This window comes from Myotis nattereri (genome assembly GCF_964212035.1).
Source record: "Myotis nattereri genome assembly, chromosome: 1".
NCBI classification, from domain to species: domain Eukaryota; kingdom Metazoa; phylum Chordata; class Mammalia; order Chiroptera; family Vespertilionidae; genus Myotis; species Myotis nattereri.
Genome location: NC_138075.1, coordinates 185,055,523 through 185,083,249, shown reverse-complemented (window position 1 = coordinate 185,083,249; position 27,727 = coordinate 185,055,523).

Below are 27,727 nucleotides of genomic sequence, written 5' to 3'. Positions count from 1 at the left end.
ATACTGTCTTCCATAGTGGCTGCACCAGTCTGCATTCCCACCAGCAGTGCACGAGTGTTCCTTTTTCTCCACATCCTCTCCAGGACTTGTTGTTTGTTAATTTGTTGATGATAGCCATTCTGACAGGTGTGAGATGGTACCTCATTGTTGTTTTGATTTGCATTTCTCGGATGATTAGTGACTTGGAGCATGTTTTTATATGTCTCTTGGCTTTCTGAATGTCCTTTTTTGAAAAGTGTCTATTTAGGTCCTTTGCCCGTTTTTTGATTGGATTGTTTATCTTCCTTTTGTTAAGTTGTATGAGAAATGGTGTTAATTTTTGTCCATGGAGTATGATGTTGGCTGTGGGTTTGTCATATATGGAGGTATGATCCTTCTACTCCCACCTTGCAGAGAGTTTTTATCAAAAATGGGTGTTGGATTTTGTCAAATCCTTTTTCTGCATCAATTGATATGACTATGTGGTTTTTTTCTCTCAATTTATTTATGTGATGTATCACATTTATTGATTTGCGGATATTGTACCATCCTTGCATCCCTGGGATAAATCCTACTTGGTCATGGTGTATGATCTTTCTGATGTACTGCTGGATCCGATTTGCTAAGATTTTGTTGAGGATTTTGGCATCTATGTTCATGAGGGATATTGGCCTGCAATTCTCTTTCATTGTGTTGTCTTTACCTGGTTTTGGTATGAGGGTGATGCTGGCTTCATAGAATGAGCTTGGAAGTGTTCCTTCCTCTTGAATTTTTTGTAGTAATCTGAGGAGAATAGGTTTTAGTTCTTCCTAGATGTTTGGTAAAACTCCCCTGTGAAGCCGTCTGGTCCTGGGCTTTTGTTTGCTGGAAGATTTTTGATGACTGCTTCAATTTCTTCCATAGTTATTGGCCTATTGAGATTTTTAGATTCTTCCTGATTGAGTTTTGGAATGTTGTATTTTTCTAAGAATATGTCCATTTCCTCCAGGTTGTCTAGTTTGTTGGAGCAGAGTTGTCCATAGTATTTTTTAACAATCATTTATATTTCTGTGGAGTCTGTTGTTATTTCGCCTCTATCATTTCTGATTTTGTTTATTTGGGTACTCTCTCTTTGTTTCTTGGTGAACCTGGCTAGAGGTTCATCAATCTTGTTTATCCTTTCAAAGAACCAGCTCTTGGTTTCATTGATTTTATGTATTGTTTTTTTGGTCTCTATGTCATTTATTTCTGCTCTAATCTTTATTATTTCCTTCCTTCTGCTCACTCTGGGCTTTTCTTGTTGCTCTCTTTCTAATTCTTTGAGATGTAGAGTTAGATGATTTACTACCATTTTTTCTTGTTTTTTGAGATAGGCCTGTAGAGCTATGAACTTCTCTCTCAGGACTGTTTTCATTGTGTCCCATAGGTTTTGGATTGTTGTGTTTTCATTGTCATTAGTTTCCAGGATGTTTTTAATTTCTTCTTTGATCTCATTGGTAACCCAATCAATATTTAATAACATGCTATTCAGCTTCCAAGTGTTTGAGTATTTTGGGTTGTTTTTATTGTAGTTTATTTCTAATATTATGCCATTGTGGTCTGAGAAGATGTTTGGTATGATTTCAATCTTCTTGAATTTGGGGAGACTTTGTGACCCAATATGAGGTCTATTTTTGAAAATGTCTCATGAGCACTTGAGAAGAACTGTTTTCTGTCTCTTTGTTAAAGTTTTCACTGTATTCATCCTTTATTTTCCCAAGTTTGGTGAGCATCTTTATGAACATTACTTTGAACTCTTTATAAGGTAAACTACTTATCACTGTTTTATTAAGGGTTTTTTTTCCTTGTTCTTTCATTTTGGAACATATCCCTTTCTTTTTCCATTTTTGCTTGACTCTTTGTGTTGGTTTCTATGCATTAGATTAAACAGGTATCTTTCTCAGTCTTGAAGAAATGGCCTCATATAGATAAATCTTATCATAAAACCTTGCCCTAGCTCTTGATTATCTCTGAAATCTTTGCAATTGTCTAAGCAGCCTGTTTTTAATGGCTTCCAGCATTTGAGTGTGTGCCAAGACCAGTGTCCCTAAGGGGAGGATTTCAGTCAGCACTTAGATTTACAATGTTTGGAACCTAGACCCTCAGGCAGCAACTTTTAAAGTATGCAAATATTCACAGTTCTGTGGGACCTAAAGCATAAGCCCTGCTGGCCACCAAAGCCAGGCAATCTGAAGGTATCTCTTGGGCAGCAGTTGCAAAAACCAGGGCTCCAATTCATAAGGTCCTGTCTGAGAGAGACCAGTGAGTTATAGGGACGCAGAGGGAGAGTGTAAAGACACCAGCCTATGTTCAGGAGGGCACTTTGGTATCCTCTAGATGTGAGCCAAACCTGAAGTTTGTCCCTCAGGCTGAAGCTCCGGGACAAGCAACTAAACCTCTTTGACAGAAAGACTGGGGGGGTTTTCTGTCTGTGTGGTGCCCTGGGGGTGGTACCCTGCCAAAAACTATCTCACGTATTACAGTCCCATGGAGCCCAGAATGCCAGCACCCCTGGCCTCCAGAGCCAGGTAATCAAGGGGTGTTCCCTGGGTGGCAGCCACAAAAACCAGGGCACCAGACGTGTTGTGTACAAGCTCCCCTCCAGGAGATACTGGCACACTCCGGAGCACAGCTAAGGGAGAGCACAGAGATGGTGCCCCTGGGAAAAGAAGAAAAAATGAAGAAGAAAAAGATGGGGCCAGCCAGCTAGAGTGGAAGATAGCACCTGTGGCCAGAACAAAGCTCCCGGATGTATATTTATAGATGGTGTCCGCAGGGGGGGAAAAAAGAGTAAGAAAAAAAGAGAAAATGATGGCACCTGCTAGCTAGGTCAAGGCAGAGAGAGAGTATGAAGATGGTGTAATCCCCTAGATTGAGCTGAATTAGATGCCTGCCCCTCAGACGAACACATTAAGATAAGCAAATGAGCCTCATTCACACAAAACTTGGGTGCCTCTCAATTGGCTGCCTCACACTGAGCCTTGGGGTGAATGAATCCTAGCCCCTAAGCCCTTTAAGAGTCACTTCTCAGATGGTTCAGGTCTTATGGATCTCACAGACATTGAGCCCCCTTAGTTTTCAAAGCTAGAAAACCTTTGGGGACTCATCTCTCAGGTGCTGGTCTTAAAAATTGGGATGTCCCATGTGGAGTTCAAGCCTTTCACTCCTCAGAGAGATGCTCCAAGGTTTGAGTTCCCTCTGGTTGAGGGTTGCAGTGCTGAGGATGGGGTTTACAGTGAGATGGTCTCCCAGCCTCCCCTGCCTGCTTCCATGTGGGCTCTCTCTCCTCTGCCAGGTGCACAGCTTTAAATCCATGCCAACAGGAGCCAGGCCAAGAGACATTGTGAGAGTTTAAGAAAATGTATTACATTCTCCCACAGCGGGCTGAGACCAGTGTGTCGGTATCAGCACCAAGGGAGTGTTTATGTTTACTTATATAGGGACTGGGCCAGGATTGCACCAGCCAGCTGGGGGAGCCGCCTGAACAACAGGATGTCTTGGAAGATAGCAGGATATCTGGTGGGCACAAGTCAGGCAGAGGGGAGAGTGTGGGTTGTTTGGGGAGTATATCTTATCTTCTGCAGCTGCAGGCTGTTTGCTTCAAGCTATGGGGGCGGGGGGGGGGGGACTTATAACAATATATTTCAGAAAACATGTCCAAACAGGAGAGCCAGGGGCAGTACATCCTAACACATAGGAGTTGCTCAGACAGCTTTTAGGTTTTCTTTTTCAGAGGAATTTGTTCCATATGCAGCTGCACATTTGGTGTCTGTAGGAGAAGGAGGACCCAGGATCCTCCTACTTTGCCATCTTGAACTGGAAGCTCTTCCCCAGGGCTCCTATTTCTGTATTTTCATGGCTCATGGTTCTGATGGCTCAGCTTGTTCCTTCTCTCTTGGGTGTCCAGACATTTTTAGCTGGGCTGCTATCCTTCTTTGTAGCTCCTTTGGGACTTATATTTTATTAGAGGCCCGGTGCATGAAATTCGTGCATGGGGAAGGTCCCTAGGCCTGGCTAGGGATCAAAGCTGATTTGTGGGGTGACCGGCAGGGCAATCAGGGTCCCCGCTCGCAACCACCTTGGCCTGGTGCCGTCCGCTTGCCGTCCCCACCCCTCCCCCGTCAACGCTGCCGATAGCTGTCTGTGGGGTGACCGGTGGGCCGATTGGGGCCCCCGCTCACACCCGCCTTGGCCTGGCGCCGCCCGCTCATCTGCTCCACCATCCCGCTGAGGTCCCGCTCTCATCAGGACCCATTGGGGCCAGCAGTGCCTCCACTGCCACCTGCTGCCAGCACCACGTCGCTGATGACTGCCATGTTCTGTGCTGCCACCTGGTGGTCAACGCACATCTAATTCCTGGTCACTCGAACTCCTGCCCATGAGGACAATTTGCATATTAGCCTTTTATTATATAGGATTGTTCATATAGCATAAAGGCAGTGGGACTCACAGGTGCAAGAGGCACAGGGTCTCAGGTCTTGCCTGAGACAGACAGGCAGCGCACCAGGCCTGCAGGATTTCCCGGAATCTCCCACCCTGAATGGCAAGGCAGATGCAAATTAGCCTTTCATCTCTCTTGGTCTGTGGATCCTTAAGGATGGGTGACCTAGTACACTCATTGAAATTGAGGTGGGTGTCTCCCCAAGATATCCCAGGATTAAGTGCCCTGGCTTTCCAACAAGGGCTTACAAAGTGCTCTGTAAGCCAAGCAAGCCCTGAACCAGTTTTTACCAAAAGGACCCCACAGCACCTAAATTCTTACCTCCAGGCCAGGGCCCACAGGCTCCACAGACACCTGGCTCAGGAGAGTCCAGTAGCTTCAAATTGGAAGTGGAGGAGCGAGAGCTGTGTTGTGGTCACCACACTCCTAGGATCACGCACACGTTCTACATCAGAGAGCAATTCCACTGAATGCCACCTATCACCATCCTGGTAACCAGTGTTCAGAACTCCAGGTTTACAGAACATACTTTGGGAAATGCAGATAAACAGACCCAGAGAGCATCTGTAATGCAAACTGATTTGTTTTATAAAAAAAAAAATGTTTCATAATGTAGGCTTTGGTTATGATCAATGTTTTTAAAATAGTACTTTTGATAAACCAAGAATGAAAATCACTGAAAATAAAATAAAAGGAAAACAAATGTCTCTAACTTTGCATGATGTTATCCACATATTTGGAAAACAATTTCACTATTTGGTGAGAATTCAAGTGAAGCCATACACAAACTTAATACTCAAAAGAGGGGAAAACTGCTTGCCAAGCTGAAAGAATGTTATTGAAGATTCCTTACATAAATGTTCCTTGACCTTTGAGTGAACCAACAGGTCTTAAAAGTAGCATTAGCCAAAGCAAATCCCCATAGCAAATAAAGTTTTTAGATGAATGCATCAGATTTTTTCCTTCCTCAGCCTAAAGAGGAATTACCATCAACCATCATCAGGAACATCAAGTTAACATTTTCAGGTTGTTTCTCAGAGACCTTTGGAAGTATGTGATACAGACTGAACATTGTTCCAGTTCTAAAGGAAGACGGGTCAAGCCACTGATCGAAAAATAACTTAAGTGCTTACTAAGAGATCAGTACCAGAGCCCTAGCTGTTCTGGCTCAGTGATAGAGCATTGGCCTGCGGACTAAAGGGTCCCAGGTTTGATTCCGGTCAAGGGCACATGCTCGGGTTGTGGGCTCGGCCCCTAGTGGGGGGTGTGCAGGAGGCAGCCGATCAATGATACTCTCTCATCATTGATGTTTCTCTCTCTTCCTCTCCCTTCCTTTCTGAAATCAATAAAAATATATTTTTTTAAAAAAAGAGATTACTACCTGAAACAACCTCTGCTCAAAATGTCCAGTCCCCATAGTCTGTGACATTCTTATCATTCTAGGGCTTTTAGGGCTATTTTAAAATCTATTGTAGAAATAAAATGCTTCAAATAATGTTTTAGTTGAAAAACTTTTTATAAGTTGCATTATGTTAGATTTCTGTAATAAATAGGATTATGGTCAAGAAGAAGATGAATAACTGATTATTCTGGATTTTACAGAGCTTTTTCATTACTGCTTTGCTCACATGTTTAAAGGTATCATCATATTTCCTACTGTCTGAATGCAACTACTCCCTTGTTCTACACTACTGTAACATGAGGATGCAAGTTGCTTGATTTTCAAAATCATCTAAAAGTCTAGTTTTTCATTGCTCATCATGAAAAGATCTGATCCATCTTATTTTTCATCTATCTGAATTAAACAACGATGTTTATAGAAAAAAATTTTAAAGTCATACCCATTAATTAGGCCCAATGTTCTCCACAAGTGTTAACAGACAATGTACTCACATATTGCCATTCAAGCAACTGGGTTCTGAAGACAAATGTTAAACTTCAAAAAAAAAATTAAATAGTTCAACAATGTTGAGAGTACGGAAGAAAAGCTATGATTTTGTGCCTTTAAGGCTTTTACCAAAGGAAGATAAACTTTGAGGTGGTACAGAATTATGACGGTGCCGGGAGACTGCAGCCGAAACCCACAGAACATACAGCACTGTCATTGCCATTGCTGTGGCTGAGGTAATTTTGGATTCTCTCCTCCTCCGTAGGCTGCTTTTACCACCTGCTAAGAGTGAATCTGATTCAAATACAAATACTCCGAATACAAAATACCTTCAGGAGACTTCCCCAAAGTAAATAATAGAAATGAATGTCTTTTACATGATAGCTGCTCCTGTTTTCTTCTGATTTCAGTTGCTCCCAGAGGAGCAGAACTCAGCCAGTGGGCCTCTTCCTTCAGTGGCCTCCACATTCTGTCCCCTCCACATTCCCTTTTCCCAAAAGAGAAGTTGTATAATGTTATAATGTCATGATGAAGGGCTTTCGAAGCAATCATGAGCTCCAAACCTTACAAGTTTCCAGACCTCTTCTAAGCCTCAATGTCCTCATCAGTAAAAAGTCTTCATAGTCCTACCTCTGAAAGGGATAAGATTTGTAAAGGGCCACGTATAGTGTTGGGCCCACGGCAGCTGAAAATGCAGAGCTTCTCTTCTGAGGCTCTTCTCCCCTCTTTTCTCCTGACCATGGAGACATACAGAAAGAAAGAACTGGGACGAAACCCTGCACTTGCTTGTTCTGATGCATCAAGCCCTTCACCTTTCTATCCTCTATTCTACAATTTAAGGGTAAGAAGACAAGAATTTTCATATCAGACCTTTCCCATTCTCAACCTTATCCACCGCTCCTTCTTTACCCAAAATGACCATTTCTCCGACTGTCTACCCAAACAATCCATGCATCCTCAAGCTCTATGCAGACTGTTTTTTCCCACCTAGAAGACTCTCAACTTTATTTCAATGAAATCCTACTCAACTTTAGCATCAGTTTGCCATCAGTTTGTCTCTTCATGCTTGTTCTGGGAAGGAGTCTATGAAATTCTAAGTTCCTGTTTTGCTCACAATAGCCTTTTAAGAGCAACAGCTCAAGAGACACTTTTTGCAAAAAAGATGCTATAATTCACACCATCTATGCTGAGGGAAATTTGCTACTTTGGCCTCAGAGAAGAGTGGTCAGGTTAAAGGCAAGTCACCACTTTTATTTTTTTTATTATTTCTTTATTGATTAAGGTATTACATATGTGTCCTTATTCTCCCATTACCCCCACCCCCCGACCCCCCCCCCACTCATGCCCTCACCCCCCCTAGTGTCTGTGTCCATTGGTTAGGCTTATATGCATGCATACAAATCCTTTGGTTGATCTCTCCCCTTTACCCCCAACCTCCCCTACCTTCCCTCTGAGGTTTGACAGTCTGATCCATGATTCTCTGTCTCTGGATCTCTTTTTGTTCATCAGTTTATGTTGTTCATTATATTCCACAAATGAGAGACATCATGTGATATTTATCTTTCTCTGACTGGCTTATTTCACTTAGCATAATGCCCTCCAGTTCCATCCATGCTGTTGCAAATAGTAAGAATTCCTTCTTTTTTACAGCAGCATAGTATTCCATTGTGTAGATGTACCACAGGTTTTTAATCCACTCATCTGCTGATGGGCACTTAGGCTGTTTCCAAATCTTAGCTATTGTAATTGTACTGCTATGAACATAGGGGTACATATATCCTTTCTGATTGGTGTTTCTAGTTTCTTGGGATATATTTCTAGAAGTGGGATCACAGGGTCAAATGGGAACTCCATTTTTAGTTTTTTGAGGAAACTCCATACTGTCTTCCATAGTGGCTGTACCAGTCTGCATTCCCACCAGCAGTGCACGAGGGTTCCTTTTTCTCCAAATCCTTGCCAGCACTTGTCATTTGTTGATTTGTTGATGATAGCCATTCTGACAGGTGTGAGATAGTCCTGCATTGTTGTTTTGATTTGCCTCTCTCAGATGATTAGCGACTTTGAGCATGTTTTCAAATGTCTCTTGGTCTTCCTTCTGTCTGCTTTCAAAAAGTATCTATTAAGAATGGCTTCTCTGTGTACAACACATCCAACAGCAACTTGGGCTTACTCCTCACGGGTGGCAGAATACTATGGCCTTCCTGTGACATTACGCCCTATACATAACAAAAAAAAGTATCTATTTAGGTCCATTGCCCATTTTTTGATTGGGTTGTTTATCTTCCTTTTGTTAAATTGTATGAGTTCCCTGTAAATGTTGGAGATTAAACCCTTACTGGTGATAACATTGGCAAATATGTTCTTCCATGCAGTGGCCTTTCTTGTTGTTTTATTGATGATTTCTTTTGCTGTGCAGGAGGTTTTATTTTGATGTAGTCCCATTTGTTTATTTTCTCTTTAGTTTCCATTGCCCTAGGAGCAGTATCAGTGAAAAAATTGCTTCGGCATGTGTCTGAGATTTTGCTGCCTATGGATTCCTCTAGATTTTTATAGTTTCCCATCTTATGTTTAAGCCCTTATATCCATTTAGAGTTTATTTTTGTGTATGGTGTAAGTTGGTGGTCTAGTTTCATTTTTTTGCATGTATCTGTCCAATTTTCCCAACACCATTTATTGAAGAGACTGTCTTGGCTCCCTTGTATGTTCATGCCTCCTTTGTCAAATATTAATTGAGCATAGTGGTTTGGGTCAATTTCTGCGTTCTCTATTCTATTCCATTGGTCTATATGTCTGTTCTTGTGCCAGTACCAGGCAGTTTTGAGAACAGTGGCTTTGTAATACAGCTTGATATCTCAAGTCACCAGTTTTAAATGAAGTGGCTTATATAAACCTTGACAGGCCACCAATTTCATTGTGGTTAATGACAAACAGACCACATCAGATTTTCTTTTTTCTTGAGAAATACTAATGTTAGTATTGGAAATTTGGGGACCCAGTGTGACTCTGTGGTCCTTTGCAATCCTTGCAACAATGTCTCATGACCTAGAATCACAACATACTAGCAACATACTGCATAATATAGGCAGTACAGAGATTACTGCTGATCAATCAATTTTTATTGATTAGTCCATTTAAACCTAACCAACCAGATTTTATTATATAGACAAAAATAATGCAGTGGAGAGAATATGGACTTTGGAGTCAATCATGTTTAAACCAGATACCATGACTTTACCATTTAACAGAATATCTATAATAATAAAAATGTAATATGCTATTTAGACCGGATGTCCTTCCAAACAACCTTCTGGATGAAGCCGGGGCTGTGAGGGAAGCCCAGGTCCCAGGTGCCAGAGGGAAGCCGGTGCCAGCAGCCAGGGGAAGGAAAGCCTACTCTTGCACGAATTTCATGCATCAGGCCTCTAGTCATGTAATATTGGACAAACTATGATGACTCTCACTAAGATTCAGTCCCCATTTTTACAGTGGGTATAAGCAAAGAAGCTAGTACAGGACTCTGTCATATGAGCAGAATTGAAGAAATAACTGTTCCCTTTTCAAGCTTGTCCCTGATTTCCTATTTTAACTTTTAAATGTACTTATTGCCCCCCAAGATCCAATTAAATAACATTCTCACTGCCAAGTTCTTTTTTAAAAAGGCATTCAGGTACAATTATAGGGAAAATCTTAAAGTAGACAAAAATGTTCCGAGTTAAGAAAGGGAGGAGGCAAGAGACTTTAAAATGTAACAACTGTTATCTCTTAAATATGGATATTGGGCTGTCTTTTTATCCACTTCATAAGTGATACTTAATATCAGGTCACACTCTCCAAGACTAACAAGGGGAAGTTAAAATGGGAAAATGGTATCTGTTGTTCAATCCATTTCCATAAGAATCCAAGAAAATCACAGAGAAATCAAAACATGACCAAAAAAAATGACATCTTAAAAACTCGATTTTCACCCAACCTTTGCCGAACTTTTCATAAGCTCACCTTGGTTTCAGATAAAACTTTTTCATTTTGTCTCAATAGGCCCATCTGAATCCCTCGACTGTAAATTCAGCTCCTGTTCTGAGTAGGATCTTTTCTCCCTTCACTTTTGATGTCATACCCTCTGCTCCTTTTCTCCACGAACCCATAACAAATACTAGCTTACAGGCAAGGAAAAGCAAGCAGAGCTTCAAAATGGGCCAGGGGTGGCATTCTTAAAAATAACTCTGAAGAACAGCACTCACTTATCCAAATAAAAACACGAGCAGAATTCAGAATAGTTATACTGTGGGATTTGTACATGTATCTGCTCTTTGTAAAGGTAAAATAAACATGAAAAATTCCGTAAAATCCTCACCAAAAGTCACCTGCCACCACCACCCCCCACCCCCCACCCCCCATCCTTTCCAATAAGCACTTGTTGGCAGAGGCAGGAGGGAAATGGAAGTTTCTTGCCTCTTGAAGTGACAAGCACATTTTTTCCCTAGTCGCCAGGCTACTTTCCCCCCCGAAGCTCCAGCTGTTCTCAAAACCCAGACATGATTCCCTACACTGGCCGGCCTGGGCTTTCACTCTCAGCCAAGACTGTTTCTCCCTGAAATCTCTTGAGGACACTAGCAGCCAGGACTTGGAAGACTGTGTCTACTTAAAGCGAGCTGGGTTTTTGGCGGGGAGAGAAAGAAGGAGAGAGGGGGAGAGAGATGAATGGGAAATACTATGTGTTTGGACAGCGACGGTGCCCTGGTGCTGCCAAGTGATGGTCCATAATTCTCATAGTGCTTTCTTCCCAGACTCCGAGACTGTGGGATCTTTTTTCACTGTTGTTCACAGCCCTGGGACCCCCAAGTTCAACCGTGGAAAAAAAACCTGCTCACAAGATAGGTATGTCTGTTATGAATACAATTTCTTTCATTTATCATACGACTGAGAAAAGCTGTGGGACTATGGGATATGAGGAGGGGGTGCTAAACCCATTCATTTACTGTATGCATTCACTCTGGAAAGACAATGTGAATTAATTCCTCTTTAGAGATTATAAGGAGTGAATTGTTTATGTTTCTCCCAATTAAGCATGTCCCTCCCTTGGCCACATGTGTGTTGAAGGTGGGGATACAAAGGCAAGTTTGTTCACTTCCAAGCTGCAGGAAGTCAGCTATCAGAAGAACAGGCAAATGCCTGCAATTTTTTAGAAATTCTGGTTTTTTAAAAAAAATTGAAGCTATCCTATGTCCAAACTATCCTGACTTGATAAGTAACCAAGAATGAACTTTTTTAACTCCACACAGAGCTATTAACCACTGTTTGCAGTGCTTCTTGAACATACAGCACATTAACCTGTCATTACATTGAGAGATGCCAGCCAAAGACCAGCTGAATTAGTTAGATTTGGTAATGTGCGAATGGGACCTAAAACACAGAGGTTTAAGCATGATTGTCATCTATTTCCAATTCTCATAACAGTATGACTGCACACAGTCCAGAGGCAAGAATTCTGGCTCTTTCTATTTGGTTAGCCATCCCAAGGACATTACTGTCATCCACATCCAAGATGATCTTCACTCCAGCCCGTGAAAAGTGGGAAAAGAGGAATTGGGGTATGGGGGAACCCATCATTCCCTTTAAGAGCATGACTCGGGATTTGCACATATTATTCCTGCCTACATCACATTAACCATACATGGTTACAAGCGATTATCTGAAACATGCTGTCTTTATTTTGGACATCCATGTGCCAGCTAAAAATCAAGAATTCTATTAATTTAGTACAGGAATTGGAAAACTACCACCATAGGCCAAATCTGGCCCACTGCCTGCTTTTAAATGACCTACATGCTAAGAACGGTTTTTACATATTTAAGTGGTTGAAAAAAATCAAAAGAAGAATAATATTTCATGATATGAAAATTATATAAAATTCAAAAATGTCAGTGTCCACAAATAAACTTGTATTAGAACACAGCCACTCTCATTCATTTAAATATTGTCTACAGCTGTTTTTGTGCTATAAGGGCAGAATTGAGTAGTTGTGACAGACCACATGACCCACAGGCCTAAAATATTAACTACCTGGACCTATTTGAAAAGGGTTTTCTGATCTCTGTTTTAGAAAAAAAGAAAAGAAAAAAAGTATTGATGGATAACTACCTAACTTGCCATACCAAAGTGGTAAAATTGGGAATGCAGGAGGGTGGGTTTTTAAAGGGGCTATAAATAAGTTCTATTTGTTTAAAAAAAATTTTTCACATAGCTTTATTATTTATCTATGCATGCATTATCCCAATTATCCCAAAACTTAATGGCTTAAATAGTAAACATATATTATTCTGTTTCTAAGGGTCAGGAATCCAGAAGCGGCTTAGATTTCATCCGTATGGCTCTGTCTCAGAGTCTCTCATAAGGTTTTAGTTAGGATGCAGTCTCATCTGAAGGCCTGACTGGGGCTGAAGGAGCCACTTCCAGATGACTCACTCACACGTCTGTTTACAGGAGGCCTCATTCTTTGTCATAAAGGCTTCTCCTAGCATAGCATCTTCTCCACAATGAGAGAGAGAGAGAGAGAGAGAGAGAGAGAGAGAGAGAGAGAGAAGAAATAATTAGGAAGTCATAGTGCCTTTTACACCCAGTCTTCAAAACCTCACAGGTCATGTCCATCATAATCCTTTCATTAAAAATAATTCACTAAGTCCACTCCAGCCCACACTCATGTAAGGGGAATTAATTTTCAGCTATTGAAGAGAAGAGTATCAAAGAATGTGTGGTCAGTTTAAAATCACAATAGGCCCAGCAGTGTGGTTCAGTGGTTGAGCATTGACCTATGAACCAGGAGGTCACGGTTCAATTCTGTTAGGGCACATGCCTGAGTTGTAGGCTCAATCCCCAATGTAGGACTTGCAGGAGGCAGCTGATCAATGATTCTCTCTCATCATTGATGTTTCTCTCTCTCCCTCTTCCCTCCTCTCTGAAATCAATAAAAAATACATTTTTAAAAATGTATTTATTAAAAAATCACATCATTCCAGAAAAAAAAAAAAGGTAAATAATCTGTCTTCAGATAATGCTGGGGAGTTGAGGCTGGTGATCATGAAATAGGTAATCACCTGACCAGAAAAGAAGAATAGCAAGGCTTACGTTAGAGAAGGCAATCAAGTTTTACCTCTTTCATCTACTCTAGTCAATCAGTAGTAATTGCCTAGAGTACTATGTTGGGAAGGATTCTAATTAAAAGCTATCAAGTCTACATATTTTCTATCATTGCAGTAAAAAATATCGCCAAAGTTCAACCAATGTGAATTTGGAGAAAAGAGCAATATGTAAGGCATGTTCAAATCTCCAGAAAGCTTATGAAGCCATAGTTGTTGGATATTTTTCCTAAGGTGTTTCTCTGAAGTACAGATTTCCTAAGAGATTCCCTACTCTCTCCATAAAGCCTTCCTGCCATTAACAAACAAGAATTTATTGAGCACCTACATATTACACATAGGTACTCTGGACACCAGAGATAAAATGGGAAACAAAATAAATTTCTTGTTCTCATAGTAAAAAGGAATTCCTGCCTTCTGAAAAAAAAAGTTTTAATATTTCTCCCTCTTTTTAAAAGTCATCTGTCTTCTTACTAATTGCACTAGATATTATATGCCAATACTAAACAACAGTGGTGATTTTTTGTTTCTGGTTCCTATATTGCAGGGTTACCCAGAGTATGTCTGATATAGTATTTCCAGTGGGTATTAACAGATATAACTTGAATAAAAGTATTTCATGATCACCTAAGATGGAAAATGCTGGATTAAACAAAGTTAAACAGATTTCTCTACTATAGCAACTTTAGTGGGCTATAAACCATCAGAAAAAGTATAGTATAACATGCTGCATTTCCAATAGTTACCTGAGTTTAAAATTCAGTTTTTGTTTTTACAGAATCCTTATTCAAATGGTTTGACAAATACTGCTGAAGTTGTTGTTTCTTACCTCCCTTTCAGCCATATCAGTTCTCTTAATTTCTCTAAAACCTTAGAGTTCATTACAACACATAAATATCCATCACTACAGCAATATACAAATTCTAATTGGAAGCAAATAGTAGCAATTATTTGCATAGAATAATTCACTAATATCTGAATATTTTAAAGCCATACAAGTATTTTAGAACATATAATTTATAAGTACATAGAATGTTTGCATATACATGCATTTTATAAAGATATGTGTACATAGTTAAAACAACTTTCCAAATTGCCTGAAAATACACATTTATTTAAATGCACACAATGTATCAGACATTAAATACAATGATGAGCAAGAGGGGATGTTTGCAAATCTTAACTCTTCAATATAATTAATAGCTCAGAAAAGTTGAGGATGAAAATCATTAAACATATCACTATCATAATGGATAATCTACACTAATAAAAGACAAAGATGCTAATGACTGTACCTTCGCTATGCCCATCAGCCAATCAGAAGAGTATGCAAATTAACCCAACAAAGATGGCTGTTAAATTTGCATACTGCAGGTGGGGCGGTCAGCACAAGACGCTGCCCGTGGGATCCAGGCCTCTGATCTGTGACCTGGGGAGACTGTGAGAGGGCACAGGCCAGGCTGAGGCACCCCCCCAAGTGCACAAATTTTTGTGCACCGGGCCTCTAGTCTATAATAATAAAAGCACAATACGCTAATCAGACCAGACATCCTTCCGGATGAAGCCAGGGCTGCAGCCACGGGATTGAGTCAGCCACCACAGCTGCAAGGGAGGGATCCAGGCAGCCGTAGTGGCTGTGAAGGCCTATTCTTGCACGAATTTTGGGCATTGGGCCTTTAGTTTATAAATAAAATTACAGGATATAAAAAGAGGCTATATCAAGGCCTCTGCCTCATGAAGAATTTGTGTGCACTGTAATGTAACAGGAATCTGATGACAACAGCTTCACCAAGTATGTAGCCTCATATAATTTGCCTCATATTAAAAAAAAGTGCAGAGATGTGCAGCCCAGTGGTCCCAGAGAGTCATCAGTGCCCCAGGAGCCTACCTTCTTTCACTCTCCCATCTTCATTATGTAGCTTAATTCTTCAATGTTGAATACGTTGTGGGATACTCTCAAGTTGGCTGTTACTGTCAACTCATTACCTACATTTTTTAGGCAAGAACAAGAAGGAAGAGTAACCCTAGCTGGTTTGCTCAGTGGATAGAGTATCGGCCTGCAGAGTGAAGGGTCCTGGGATCAATTCCAGTCAAAGGCACATGCCCAGGTTGTGGGCTCAATCCCCAGTAGATGGCACGCTGGAGGCAGCCAATCAATAATTCTCTCTCATCATTGATGTTTCTCTCTTCCTCTCCCTTCTCCTCTGAAATCAATAAAAATATATTTTTTTAAAAAAAGAAGGAAGACCTAGCCAGTTTTGCTCAGTGGATAAAGCCTCAGCCTGTGGACTGAAGGGTCCGGGGTTCGATTCCTGGTCAGGGCACATGCCTGGGTTGCAGGCTTGATCCCCAGAAGGGGGCATGCAGGAGGCAGCTGATAGATGATTCTCATCATTGGTGTCTCTCTCTCTCTCTCTCTCTCTCTCTCTCTCTCTCTCTCTCTCTCCTTCCCTACCTCTCTCTCCCTCTGAAATAAATAAAAATATATATTTTAAAAAAGAAAGAAGAGTTAAAGAGTAGAATCTAGCAAATTTCTTAGATTATTTCATCAGCTGAAAATGTCATGGAGTTACCCCTAACTGCAAACAAGTCTGCGAAAGTATTTTAACTTGACTACGGACACGGTGAGCAAAATTTGGTTTCTGTTAAACAAGAAAAAGAAATGAATAAATCTTTGGTAGTCTATTCGCCCTGTCTTTTCCAGATTCTTACCTGGTCTAAGGGTCAGAGAAGAGAAGGCTAAAGCGAATAATAACTTTTTAAAAATAGATACCCTTGTTTCTTTCTAAATCATCTCCTATTTATCATACTTCTAACCTCAAAATACCTTTACACTAGCAATTTACTTTTGTCATAAATACAAACTTCCATGGAATTCCTACTGTTTCCTTTGAATAACAATGATATAAATGTGTAAATAATTTCCATTAAATGTTTGAAATGCTCAACTTTACTATGTTAAGAAATGGTGGCTAGCTTCTGTTTTTATTTGAACTGTTTTTGCCAGCAAAAATAATTGTGCACATTACTAGAAGTAGAACATTTGCCAGAGTGAAAAAACACTGTATAGAATAACATTTAGCATTTAGCATATCATAACACATATTTTCTTACTCACAAATCTAGTTTAAAATCTTAATTTTTTATAGCTATGGCCTGATACTTCACAATTTAATTTTTTCAACTTTGTAGCATATAAAAGTACATGTGTGAGCTTATAGTGCCAAGAAAAGTTTTCTTAAAGTTATTGCATTTCTTCTTGGAATTCTGGCTTCATTTTGCTCAGACTATGCCGAATGCCCTCTTATCCAGAACACAGAAATGCATTATTACAGTCACTAATCTCTCCACTAAGGACTTTAATTTCTCTTTGAGTCTCTTTGACATCCAAAGAGTACTTTTCATTTCTTTTTTAATAGGGATGTGTTCTTTTTTTATTTTTTGGAATACTAATTCCATGTTATCAATTTTCTAATCCTATATTAATCTTCTACAAATGGCTGATGGCATCAATATGGGGTAACTCTTTTTTTTAATTTTAGTTATTGATTTTAGGGAGAGAGAGAGAGAGAGAGAGAGAGAGAGAGAGAGAGAGAAACATCGACTTTTTGTTCCACTTATTTATACACTAGAGGCCTGATGCATGAAGATTCATGCAAGAATGGGCCTTCCTTCCCCTGGCTGCCAGCACCGCTTTCGTTCTGGCCAGAGCCACCTTTCTGCCTTCCTTCTTCCACCTTCCCATGCTGCCCAGAAGCCTGGATCTGCTGGAGCGGTGCAGGATGCTTGGTCATTGCCACAGCAATGATGCAAGCATCCTGTCCTGACCCCAGCCACTCGGCGCCTGCATATGCAAAGTAACCTGCCATCTTTGTTGGGTTAATTTGCATACTCACTCCTGATTGGCTGGTGGACATTGTGAAGGTACAGTCAATTTGCATCTTTCTCTTTTATTAGTGGAGATTCATTGGTTGATTCCTGTATGTGCCCTGACTGGGGATTGAACCTGTAACTTTGGTTTATGGAATAATGATCTAACCAACTGAGCTACCAGGCCATGACCTTAACTCTCATTTTTAACAAATTCATTTGTCCAATGAACCCAAGGTGGTTCCTAGAAACCATATTCCCCCCAAATGTATCAGAATACCACTGTAAATACATCCCTCTCAGTAACCAACCATGGGGATACAGTTTATTAGACAAAATTATAAAAAGAGGAGTAAAAATAATTATTTAATAAAGAAAATCTTGTCTTCTAGCACTTTCCTTTTCTGTACATTTTCCTGTTTTGGGCCCTTCCCTGAGATAGATCATCAGCAGCCTCATCTGTCCTCTAAATGCCTCCCTACTCGCTACTTTTCTGAACAAGGGAACCCCTACTGGCCCACCTCTCACCAGAGGCCTCACCATGTTATGATCTCATCAGCCTGTCTGAGTCCCATTTCCACTGGCCCTGTTTACTGACTGTGTGGCTTTTTAACCATCCATTTCCACTTGGACACTTTAATAGCCTCCCAGTTTTCAATGATAAAGATACCTCTTCTTTTGATCATTTTAAGGATTTAAAAAATTAACAGATATAAAGCACTCCTATTATGGTGCCCATTACAGAGTTGCCCCCATTACACAATACCATTAACAGTATTAATAACAGCACTAATTGTATTCCTCCCAAATACATAGATGTGCATTTTAACAAAATTTTGGTCAAAAGAGCTTCCAAGCAATAGAATAGACCCATGAGAAAGTTATTTGAACCAGAGCTAATAGGAAAGAAGGTTAGGTAAAACAAATGAGATTCACAGGGGCTAAGGGATTGTACTCAATCCTCCAACTAATGGCAGGACAGAGACAGAAACCCCAGAGAATGTGCTCAGTGCTTATATACATATTGATTTAAGAGAAGGAAAGGAGAGGGAGAGAGAGATAAAAAGATCAACAATGTCACAACCACCACTGCGAACACTAGAGGAGCAGCTACATGAGGTGCCGTTTAGGCAGCCATCACCATAACCACCCAAGGAGCAGTGGCGCAAGAAGCTGCCACCGCCACCACTCAAGCCGAGCCTGCTGCTTCAACTCCAAGGCCAGTGACCACACAACCCACCACCAAGCATGACACATCAACCCCAGGCACAGCAACCACGGAGCAGCTTCCAAGCCCACCACACAGACACAGGCCCCAAGCTACTTGACACCTAGATCCCTTGGTGAGGGCAAAAATAGGGAAGCAAAGAAACAACCCCAAAGAAAAGAAAAGGAGAAAGCACCAGAATGGGAACTAAATGAAAAAGAGGCATGCAATATGTCAGAAAAAGAATTCATAAGGTTCATACAGTTCATAAACAGGATGGATGAGAAAAATCAACAACTTATATAAGAATCAAGGGAAAATAAAGAGTGATATAGCTAAATAAAAACACTATATAAGGTTTCAATAGTAGAATAGAAGAAGCAGAGGACCGAATTAGCAAATTAGAAGACAGGGCAGCAAAACACACCCAATCGGAACTGCAATTGGAGAAAAAAATTAAAAGACAGGAGGAGAGGCTAAGGGAGCTTTGGGAAAACATGAAACATACGTATAATAGGGGAGTCAGATCGACAAGAAGTGGAGCAAGAGTTAGAAAATCTATTTGAAGATATAATGTCATAAAACTTCCCTGAATTGGGGAAGAAAAAGTCACACAAGCACAGAGAGTCACAAAAAATATGTACCCCAAAAAACCCACACCAAGACACATTGTAATTATGATGGCAAATGTTAATGACAAAGAGAGAATCTTAAAGGTTGCAAGAGAAAGAAAGTTACCTACAAAGGAACTACCATTAAATTATCAAATGATTTCTCAACAGATACAGAAACACATCAGGCCAGACAGGAATGGAAAGAAGTGTACAAAGTGATGCAAAGCAAGGGACTGAATCCAAGAATACTCTATCCAGCAAGGCTATCATTCAAAATTGAAGGGGAAAATCAGGAGCTTCACAGACAAAAAAGAAAAAAAAAGGCTAAGGGAGTTTATCACTACCAAGCCAGCAATGCAAGAAATGCTAAAGGGACTGGTGTAAAAAGAAGAAATGAAAAGGGAAGAAGGAACACAGGCACAAAAAATAAAAATGGCTACAAATAAATACCTATTAATAATAACTTTAAATGTAAATAGACTAAATGCTCCAATAAAAAGACATCAAGTGGCTGAATGGATAAGAAAACATGACCTATATATATGTTGTCTACAAGAAACCCACCTCAGAACAAAGGGACTCACACAGACTGAAAGTGAAGAGATGGAAAAATATCGTTCAGGTAAATGGAAAAGAAAAAAAAAGCTGGGGTAGCAATACTTCTATCGGACAAAATAGACCTCAAAATTAAGGCCATAACAAGAGATAAGGAAGGCCCCTTCATAATACTGAAAGGATTGATACAACAGGAGGATATAACTCTGGTAAACATATAAGCACCCAATGCAGCAGTACCCAAATACATTTAAAAAAAACTTCTGGAAGATATCAAGGGAGAGATTGACAGAAATACAATCATAGTAGGGAACATTAATACTGCATTGACATCACTGGATAAATCCTCTAGACAAAAAAAATCAGCAAATAAACAGCAATCCTAAATGACTCACTAGATCAGATGGACTTAATTGACATCTTCAGAACATTTTGCCCCAAATTTGTGGAATATACATACCTCTGAAGTGCACAGGAACCTTCTCAAAGATAGACCAGATATTGGGACACAGTCTCTCCAAATTTAAGATGATTGAAATCATATCAAGCATCTTCTCAGACCACAATGCATAATATTAGAAATCAATTACAATAAAAACAATGAAAAAAATTCAAACACTTGGAGGATAAATAGCATTCTATTAAACAATGGCTGAGTTACCAAAGAGATCAAAGAAGAAATTAAAAACATCCTGAAAATGAATGACAATGTAAACACAACAATCCAAAATCTCTGGAACACAGTGAAAGTAGTCCTGAGAGGGAAGTTCATAGCATTACAGGCCCACCTTAGAAAAACTGGTAATAAATTATCTAACTCTACAACTTAAAGCATTAGAAAGAGAGCAACAAGAAAAGACCAGAGTGAGCAGAAGGAAGGTGGTAATAAAGATCAGAGTGGAAATAAATTATATAGAAACCAAAAAAGAAACAATAAAAAAGACCAATGAAACCAAGAGCTGGTTCTTTTTTAAAAATATATATTTTTATTGATTTCAGAGAGGAAAGGAGAGGGAGAGAGAAACATCAATGATGAGAGAGAAGCATTGATGTGCTGCCTCCTGCACATCCCCTAATGGAGATCGAGCCTGCAGACCAGGCATGTGCCCTTAACCGAAATCACACCTGGGACCCGTCATCCCACAGGCCAATGCTTTATCCACTGAGCCAAACCAACTAGAGCGAGATGGTTCTTTGAAAGGATAAATAAGATTGATGAACCTCTAGCGATGGTCAACAAAAAACAAAGAGAGAGGACCCAAATAAACAAAATCAGAAATGAAAGAGGCAAAATAACAACAGACACCATAAAAACACAAGGGATTATAAAAAAAATACTATGAACAACTCTATTCCAACAAACTAAATATCCTAGAGGAAATGGACATATTCCTAGGAAAATACAACCTTCCAAAACTCAATCAAGAAGAATAAAAAAATATCAGCAGGCCCATAACTAAGGAGGAAATTGGAGCAGTCATCAAAAAGCTTCCAGCAAACAAAAGCCTGGAGCCAGATGGCTTCACAGGAGAGTTTTACCAAACATTCAAAGAAGAACTAAAACCTATCCTTCTCAGACTATTCCAAAAAATTTGAGAGGAAGTCACACTTCCAAGCTCTTTCTATGAAGCCAGTATTACCCTAATACCAAAACCAGATAAAGACGCCACAAAGAAAGAGAATTACAGGCCACTGTCCCTGATGAACATAGATGCTAAAATCCTCAACAAAATTCTAGCAAATTGGATCCAGCATTACATAGAAAGATCATACACCATGACCAAGTGGAATTTATTCTGGGGATGCAAGGAAAATACAATATCTGCACATCAATCAAAGTAATACAACACATAAACAAATTGAGAGATAAAAATCCCATTATCGTATCAATTGATGCAGAAAAACATTTGACAAAATCCAACAGCCTTTCCTGATAAAAACTCTGAACAAAGTGGGAATAGAGGGATCATACCTCAACAAAATAAATCCTTATATGACAAACCTACAGTCAACATCATACTCAATGGGCAAAAACTAAAACCATTTTCCCTAAGAACAGGAACAAGACAGGAATGCCCACTTTCACCACTTCTAGAACTAATAAATGAATTCAGTAATGTGGCAGGTCACAAAATTAACACCCAGAAATCTATGGCCTTTTTATACACCAATAATGAACTCACAGAATGAGAAACCAAAAAGACAATCCCATTTACCACTGCAACAAAAAAATTAAGATACCTAGGAATAAAATTAACCAAGGAGGTAAAGGACCTGCACTCAGAAACTTACAGGATGCTGAAAAAAGAGTAGAAGAAGAAATAAACAAATGGAAGAAAATACTATGTTCATGGACTAGTAAAATCAACATCATTAAAATGTCCATACTACCCAAAGCAATCTATAGATTCAATGCAATCCCCATTAAAATACCAATGGCATACTTCAAAGACCTAAAACAAACTTTCCAAAAATTCATCTTAAATAATAAAAGACCCCAAATAGCTGCAGCAATCTTGAGAAAGAAGAAAAAAGTTGGAAGGATCACAATACCAGATATCAAGCTATATTAGGAAGCCACTGTTCTCAAAACTGCCTGGTACTGGCACAAGAACAGACATATAGTCCAATGGAACAGAACAGAGAACTCATAAATTGACCCAAACCAGTATGCTCAATTAATATTTGACAAAGGAGGCATGAACATACAATGGAGTCAAGATAATTTCTTCAATAAATGGTGTTGGAAAAATTGAACAGATACATGCAAAAAAAATAAAACTAGACCACCAACTTACAAATATACAAAAATAAACTCAAAATGGATAAAGGACTTAAACATAAGACAGACTGGAAACCATAAAAATCTTAGAACAACCAGAGGCAGCAAAATATCAGATATATGTCATAGCAATATCTTTACTGATACAGCTCCTAGGACAATGATGGTGAACCTTTTGAGCTCGGCGTGTCAGCATTTTGAAAAGCCCTAACTTAAATCTGGTGCCGTGTCACATATAGAAATTTTTTGATATTTGCAACATAGTAAAACAAAGATTTATATTTTTGATATTTATTTTATATATTTAAATGCCATTTAACAAAGAAAAATCAACCAAAAAAATGAGTTCACATGTCACCTCTGACACGCGTGTCATAGGTTCACCATCACTGTCCTAGAACAATGGAAACTAAGGAGAAAATTAACAAATGGGAGTTCATCAAAATAAAAAACTTCTGCATAGCAAAAGGAACCATCAACAAAACAACAAGAAAGCCCACTGCATGGAAGAACATATTTGCCAATGCGATCTCAGATAAGGGTTTAATCTCCAACATTTACAGGGAACTCATACAACTCAACAAAAGGAAGATAAACAACTCAATCAAAAAATGGGCAATGGACCTAAATAGATACTTTTTGAAAGCAGACAGAAGGAAGGCCAAGAGACATATAAAAATATGCTCAAAGTCACTTATCATCCGAGAAATGTAAATCAAAACAACATTCACCCCTGTCAGAATGGCTATCATCAACAAATCAACAAATGATAAGTGCTGGAGAGGATGTGGAGAAAAAGGAACACTCGTGCACTGCTGGTGGGAATGCAGACTGGTGCAGCCATTGTGGAGAACAGTATGGCGTTTCCTCAAAAAACTAAAAATGGAACTCCCACTTGACTCCGTGATCCCATTTCTAGGAATATATCCCAAGAAAACAGAAACACCAATCAGAAAGGATATATGCACCCCTATGTTCATAGCAGCACAATTTAGAATAGCTAAGATTTGGAAACAGCCTAAGTGCCCATCAGCAGACAAGTAGATTAGAAAACTGTGGTACATCTGCACAATGGAATACTACACTGCTATAAGAAAAAAGGTGCCGGGAGCCAGTCCATGCTGGCTGTTTCAAGGGACCTGGCATATATGGCACACTGTTCTTAATATGTTTGCTCACCTTCTAGGCACTATGTGTTTTAACCAAGGTCTCTGAGAAAGGTTGTTTCCCCAGGTAGGGATTTTCCCCTGAAGTTAGGGAGGGAATAAAACCTCTTAACTAAGTGCCAGGTGGGTAATTAATCACTTTAACTATGAACAATCATGCTTAAGCTACATAATCTTTACTCCCTGGAATGGAGATAAGAAACGCCCTAACCTTTGAAATAGAGATTGATAGGATTGAAATCAACTGGTATAAATACAGATGTAACAAGACAGAACGGAGAGAGACAGAAATTGGCACAGAACCTACACAGAACGTTCTCTAGAGACAGAAGAACTTCGCTGGAGAGAACATGGCAAAAGATCCTGGACAGAAACTGGCCTCAGAACCTAGAGACAGAACCTAGCGAGAGAACATGGCAAAAGATCCTGGACTGAACCTGACTACAGAAATTGGCAAGAGAACCTGACTAGAACCTGGTGACTGAACCTGGCTGGAGAACCTGGACAGAACCTGGCTGGAGAACCTAGCGAGGGAACATGGCTACAGAACCTGGCTGGAGAACCTGGAGAACCTGGCTGGAGAACCTAGCAAGAGACCATGGACACAGAACCTGGCTGGAGATCCTAAGCAGAACTTTGCTGGAGATCCAGACCAGAACTTGGCTGGAGATCCTGGCTAGGCTGCTGATCAACTGAACGCAGTCTCCGTGTCATTCCTTCTTCGCCGACTCCGTCCACACCTTTGGGGACCCCTGGACCTGCTGGGGTTGGACCCCGGCAAAAAGGAATTCCTATCAGCGTGGATGGACCTGGAGAGCATTATGCTAAGAGAAATAAGTCAGTCAAAGGAAGATAAATATCACATGATCTCACTCATTTGTTGAATATAATGAACAACATAAACTGGTAAACAAAAATAGATCCAGAGACAGAGAAGCATCGAATAGAGTACCAGGGGTCCTCAAACTTTTTAAACAGGGGGCCAGTTCACTGTCCCTCAGACCGTTGGAGAGCCGGACTGTAGTTTAAAAAAAAAAACTATGAACAAATTCCTATGCACACTGCACATATCTTATTTTGAAGTAAAAAAACAAAACGGGAATACAATATTTGTGTTTGCATGTGGCCTGCGGGCCGTAGTTTGAGGACCCTGGAGTAGACCGTCAAATCTCAGAGGGAAGGCAGGGGAGGGGAGGAGAGGGGTAGGGATCAACCAAAGGGCTTGTATGCATGCATATAAGCATAACCAAGGGACACAGACACTAGTGGGTGAGGGCATGTGCTGGGGGCGGGGGGACAATGGGGGAAAGAAGGCATATGTAATACCTTAATCAATAAAGAATAATAATAATAAAAAAAAAGAAACATCAATGATGAGAGTGAAGCATTGATTGGCTGCCTCCTCTACTCGCGCCCCCAACTCCCTGCACTAGGGATTGATCTGCAACCCAGACATGTGCCCTGACTGGGAATTGAACCATGACCTCCTGGTTCATAGATCAATGCTCAACCACTGAGCCAGGATATATATATCTAGCTGTCTGCTTATAAGAAATATCTCCTTTGTTTTTCCAAATTGCTATTCATCTTTGTCAGGCCATTCCATAGCTCCATGGACATTTGACCACCCACAATGCAAAGAATATAATTTCCTTTTCTGCCTTTAGCTCTTAGCACATATGAGTTGCTAATCCTTTCTTAAATCTAGGTGAAGCTCACATTCTCATGGGGCTCATGTTTCCTCCAGAGGGCTCTCTAAATAAAGGGACAGCACATCTGTGGAGTCCAGCCCTGATTGTTTCTAATTCACAGTTCATGTAAAAATGATGACCACGCCAAACTCCACCTTCGTAGTTACCTCTGTCTACCCTTTGGCCTTAATTTTAAGGTAAGAATACCATAGGGTTTTTCCAACCTTTTGCAGCAAGATGCAGTGGGAAGGGTATTGGACACTGAAAGGAAGGTCCCTATAACACCCACATAAAGAGGTAATGTGAGAAAGCCAAAGCAAGCAGAGGGATTTAAAAGCAGTCAGAACACAAGTTAACACCCTAGGCCAGTAATGGCGAACCTTTTGAGCTCGGCATGTCAGCATTTTGAAAAACCCTAACTTAACTCTGGTGCCGTGTCACATATAGAAATTTTTTAATATTTGAACCATAGTAAAACAAAGACTTAAATTTTTTGATATTTGCAACCATAGTAAAACAAAGACTTTATTTTATATATTTAAATGCCATTTAACAAAGAAAAATCAACCAAAAAAATGAGTTCGCATGTTACCTCTGACACACGTGCCATAGGTTCACCATCACTGCCCTAGGCTTTCCATGATCTTTTCTACTGTGAGTTCTAAGCCAGAGGATCCTTCCTGATCAGAAATTATTGGAAACCTGGTTTGAACTCACTATAAAGATGATTCAAGAAACATCCAACAGGGAAAGTTTTACTTAGATTAGTTGATTACTTAATTACCACATTTCAACAACCCAAGCTTACTTTGTGGATGTGAATGCATGAGTAATACCCAAAACCACAACCCCAGACCTTAGGTTGAAAGTTCTACTGTCAGAATTATTCTGATTTTTTTCTGAGCAACTAGGGAGATGAAAATAAAGAAACCAACGAAAAGCATAAATCTGTGCTTCTGAAAGGAGAGGGTCACATTCCATTGAAAGAGAAGGCACTTTCCCTTTAGGAACTGCTTTCTGTGACATTCTGAGAAGTGAGTCTAGAGTAGAAAGGTCCTTTTCAGCCTGTCTGGACTGGTCTTCCTCTCCTGCTGGCTCCCACACATTACCACTGTCTCTACCCACGGTGAGCTCCATAGGCCAAACCACCTGGGTAATAGAATTATGCTTCTGATGGACCTGCCCGCCCCCCAAACAGCTCTCCAGCCACCAATGATTACTCAGAGACCCAGATTTTTATTGACTCTGGGCCTGAACAAAAGTAGAGAACATACAAAATTATCAAGGTTTTCGGTTAATTCTCTGAGTATGAGTTAGCAATTTCTTTCCTCTAGAATTCTAACTTTCTCCTTGTTATGGGTTGAATTATGTCCTTTCACCCACTCCCAACCCCCTGTACAAATTCATATGCTGAAGTTCTAATTCCCAATACTTTACAATGTGACCTTATTTGGAAACAGGGCTGCTGCAGGTGTAATAGGTTGCGTTAAGATGAGGTCATGCTGGAATAGAGTGAGCCTCTAATCCAGAAGTTCTCAACCTGTGGGTCACGACCCCTTTGGCGGTCGAACAACCCTTTCACAGGGGTCGCCTAAGACCATCCTGCATATCAGATATTTACATTATGATTCATAACAGTAGCAACATTACAGTTATGAAGTAGCAACGAAAGTAATTTTATGGTTAGGTCACAACATGAGGAACTGTATTTAAAGGGCCAGAAGGTTGAGAACCATTATGCCCTTAGAAAAATAAGAAATTTGGATACAGATACTCCCAGAGGGAAGGGAAGGTGAAGATACACAAGGAAAAGGCAGCCATCTGGTAACAGTCAGAGACAGGAGTAATGTATCTGCAAGTCAAGGAATGCCAAGGACTGCTGGCAACTAACAGAAGCTAGAAGAGGCAAGGAAGAATTCTCCAGTCTCCAGAGAGAGCATGACCCTGCTGGGACCTTGATTTCAGACTTGTAGACTCTAAAACTGTGAGTCAATAAATTTCTGTTGTTTTAAGCTACCCAGTTGGTGGTACTTTGTTATATAGCAGCCTCAGGAAACTAGTACAGTGATCTATCACCAAAATTTGTTTAATGGTCTATCAGCTGACTTGCAAATAACTACATTGCCATAAAAAGTAAAAAGCCCAATAAGAGTTTTTTATTTGAGTCCAAAATAGTTAAGTAGACAAACAAACAAATGAAAACTAAATTGGGTTCTCTATTGTCTTTCACCCAACAATGAATCGATCTCTGCCATGTACAGAGATTTCCAAATAGTCAAATGATAAAATCAAATTCCCAATCATTATTGCCACAATAGGGGGAATAACTAATTGGCTTTGTTCAAAACAAAACCAAAATTCAATATCAGTATAGAAGGAAAAA